We start from the raw sequence: 4,083 nt of genomic DNA, 5'->3' as shown, positions 1-4,083 counted from the left end.
TTGTTAGCATACCACAAGGTAGGACAATATATGTATATCAGAAGCTAGGGTGCAATAAAACAAATTTGGCTAAAAAAAGGTTATTTTTCTGCACATTTCATCATATATTGCAAAGGTTAGATGTTTGGCTTTGAGTTTTCTCACCTCCAACTTTATTAAACATGCCTCAATCATCTTCATATTTGATTTTGTGATGTAAATTGCCTAAAAAATTAGGCAACCTCAATTAACTCTTCACTAGTGAAAGTCTCTCAAACTGTTTAAAGGTTTCACACTCTCACTTGGTTGACTAATTTCAATTCCTCATTTGTTCTCAAACATTGCTTTCAACTATTTACCTTGTTCCAACTTTTACACATTAATATCCTTTCTCAATTTGAGTGATGGTTCCAGCCACAAATTCTTTTTCAAATTAAGTCCCCGATCAATCCATTTAGTTGTTCTAATTTAAAACTATTGTTTGCTTTCTTTTTTCCAAAAATCATACCATCATCTATCTATATACAAGATTTCACTTCACAAAATATGCAAACATCAACCATTATACTAACTTAAGCTTGTCATCAACAAAATCTAAAGTAAGAAATATTAAACCAAACTGCTAAAGTCAACTTACTAAACTAAACTACTTAAACTAAATTAATACTGAAATTAAAGTTAAACAAAAAAAAGATAAAAACCAGTTTTCTAATCATTGTGCATGAGAAGTATCAAACTCCTCTTATGACTTTGTTCCACTCTGTGCCAACATCATCATTCTGAACTTGGTTTGGATCTTCATCTTCTGTTGCTCCAGATGGTCCAGTTGCCATTTCTAGTGTCTCTTCAACTCTAATCCCAACTTCAAACTCTCTTGCCTCCCCTAAAAAATTGTGCATGTCTCCATGCCAAGATAGATAATCATCAAATTTAGTGGGTGTCAACGACAGATTATTTAATACCAGTTGTAGATTTGGTGCGACTCATTTTTCTGCACAAGTAAGAATAAACATTTCTCAAATCAAAGTGTTTTATTTAATTGGCATTTCAACAAACACTTGATATGCAATGTATAAAATGAAATTGAATGAGTACTTTTTGTTTTGGTATTTTATCCATGGAAATCGTACTTAACTTTGATTATCCTATTCCACAATCCTAAAGATTGAATCTTTCAATTTAAAAACAAAACTGTGAACTGGAAGCAGAAACACGCATGACTGGACTTGGTTGAATGGAAATGGCAATGAAAATGATTATGGAGATGAGTAATTACTTACCTTGATAATGGCAATGTAGATGAAATATTTGTTTGAGAATGGTTATGTAGATGGAAGCTTTGGGATTTTTTTAGAACAAAGGATGCTTCTGAAACTAAGTTAGGGTGCAGGGTTTTCAAAATGTGATTTTTATAAAATGCTGCAGTTTTTATTTTTTTTAGAAATCTCACTAGCTTAGGCTAGAGCTTCCTAGCTCAGGCTAAAATTTGGCAGAGAGCCACATATTTTCTAGCTCAAGCTAGCTCATTTTAGCTTAAGCTAAAATTTGGCAGGGAGCAACAAATTTGTTCTAGCTCAAGCTAGCTCATTTTAGCTCAGACTGCAGAGAGCAACAGATTTGTTCTAGTTCAAGCTAGCTCATTTTAGCTCAGGCTAAAGTTGCAGAACAAAATTTCTTTATTTTTCTGCATATCTAGCTTAAGCTAAAGGTTCTAGCTTAAGCTAAAATTACCCTGCAATGAAATTTTCTTGAAAATTTTCATTTTGTCTTTGCCAAAAGTTTCAAACCTTTCTAAGCTTTCTTCCATCCATTCATTTCACCAAACATTTCAAACCTACATGGCCATTTCACATATCAAACTGGTTTTAAAAACATCAAATATTAAAACATACTACTAAATCAAAACAAAATTAAAGACACATTTTAAAACAAAACACTGGGTTGCCTCCCAACAAGCGCTCGTTTAACGTCATATAGCTTGACGCCTGGTTAATGTCATTAAAGGTTCAGTAACAATCACATCCACTCTGAAATACTCTTTCTGATCATTTGAATATTTTATTGCTTCAAAAATATTAAAGCTTACTTCTTCATCTTGAGCACAAACCTTCAATCTTCCTTTGTCCACATCAATTATAACTTTCGCAGTTTTCATGAATGGTCTTCCCAATATCAAAGGTACTTCAACATCTTCTTCAATATCCATTACAACAAAATCTACTGCGAATAGAAATTTTTCTACCTTTACCAACAGATCTTCAACTATTCCATGTGGATATCAGCCAACTGCAAAGTCATTCTTGTTGGTTTCACTTCTACATCTCCAATTTTCTTCAGCATTGATAAAGGCATCAAATTAATACTAGCTCCAAGATCCAATAATGCCTTTTCAACAGTTAGATTTCCTATGGTAACTGTTAAAGTGAAACTCCCAGGATCTCTGGATTTCTTTGGTAATGATTTTTGAATTATAGCACTGCATCCAGCTTCCAATTCAACTATCTCCTGGTCATTGATTTTTCTTTTCTTTGTCAATAATTCCTTCATGAATTTAGCATATGTAGGCATCTGCTTTAAAGCTTCAGTAGATGGAATGTTAATTTGCAATCTTTTGAGAATATCCATAAATCTTGCAAATTGTCTTTGCTTGCATTTCTTTGTAGGAGCATGTGGATAAGGTGCATCTTTTATAGGAACACTCCTCTCTTGTTTTTCACTTTTTTGATTTTTTTCTATTTTCTCTCCAATATGTACAACATCTTCCTTATTCCTTCTTTCTCCTCCCTCACACTCAATTTGTTCTTTCTCAATCTCTATATCTTTTAAAACCTCCTCCTCAACAACTAAATTATCTCCAACTCCTTTTCCTATAACTTTCCCACTTCTAGTAGTGATAGACATGCAATGCTCCTTGGGATTGGTTTGTGTATTGGCTGAAAATTGACTTCCTTGATTATCAGCTAATTGTTTAGCCAATTGCCCCACCTGTGTCTCTAAATTTTTTATTGATGCTTCAGTATTTTTCTGATTGGATAGAGAGGCTTGCATGAACTTCTCAAAAGTATCTTCCAATTTTGATGTTCTCTCATGAATGGAAGGATAATGTCATTGCTGATGATAAGGGACTTGTTTGATAGATGATCCAGCCTCTTGCTTCCACCCAAATCCTTGATTTGGATTATTCCTCCATCCTTGAGCCATGTTATTTGGATAATTATATGCAAAGCCACCTTGCCTTCCTTGATTATTCATATACTGAACCTCTTCCTCTGATGGATTTTGGTAAGAGCATTGGCCATTAAGATGATCTCCCCCACAAAAATCACACTTCAAAGCTTGATTCTGAATTGAAGGAGAATTTACTGCATGTAATTGTTGAGGCAGTTTTGACATTTGCTTGGTTAATGCCTCAATTTGCTGAGTCAAAATCTTGTTTTGTGCTAAAATTGCATCTGAAGTACTAAGATCCAGCACCCCTTTCTTTTGCACTATATATCTATCATGTTGAGCTTGGTAATCTGTCGAGGCTAAGGCATCAATGATTCTTGTAGCTTGCTCTGCATCAACACTCATCATTGTACCTCCTGCTGTAGCATCCGAGATCATTTTAGTATCAGGCCTCAAACCATTGTGGAATATGTTCAACTGAGCAATATCCCCAAAGCCATGATTAGGATATTCTTTTAACATCACTTTAAAGCGTTCCCAAGCTTCACAAAAAGGTTCTTCTGGCCCTTGCCTGAATGTGGAGATATCAGACTTAGCCTTGATATATCAAGAGAGTGGGAAGAATCTGTGTAGGAATTTCTCTTCTACATCATTCCAGCTACTTAGACTCTGGTTTGGATGCGACTTTAACCATTCTTTTGCTTTGCCTGCAAGTGAGAAAGGAAATAGATGCAGATAAACAGATTCAATATCATTTTCCTCGAAGCCCATAGTCCCAACCAACTCATAGAATGTGGATAGATGAGTATAAGGGTCTTCTTGATCCATTCTAGTGAATTGATGAGTGTTGATTAAGCTAAGAAAAGCTGGCTTCATTTCTAATGATTTGATGGCAGGAGGTATGGCTATGCTGGAGAAATTTCTCGGTCCTTGTGG

The 4,083-nt window shown here is 34.8% G+C and overlaps 1 pseudogene; it reads left to right on the top strand.

The window, feature by feature from the left end:
- The first annotated feature begins 3,640 nt into the window (after window positions 1–3,640).
- LOC137823219 (small nucleolar RNA R71) lies at window positions 3,641–3,746 on the top strand (annotated as a pseudogene).
- The last annotated feature ends 337 nt before the right edge of the window (window positions 3,747–4,083 follow it).

This window comes from Phaseolus vulgaris, chromosome 8 (assembly GCF_051622355.1).
Source record: "Phaseolus vulgaris cultivar YP4 chromosome 8, ASM5162235v1, whole genome shotgun sequence".
Classification (NCBI taxonomy): Eukaryota; Viridiplantae; Streptophyta; class Magnoliopsida; order Fabales; family Fabaceae; genus Phaseolus; species Phaseolus vulgaris.
Note: the sequence above shows the minus strand (reverse complement) of the source record. Positions and strands in the feature narration are given on the sequence as shown.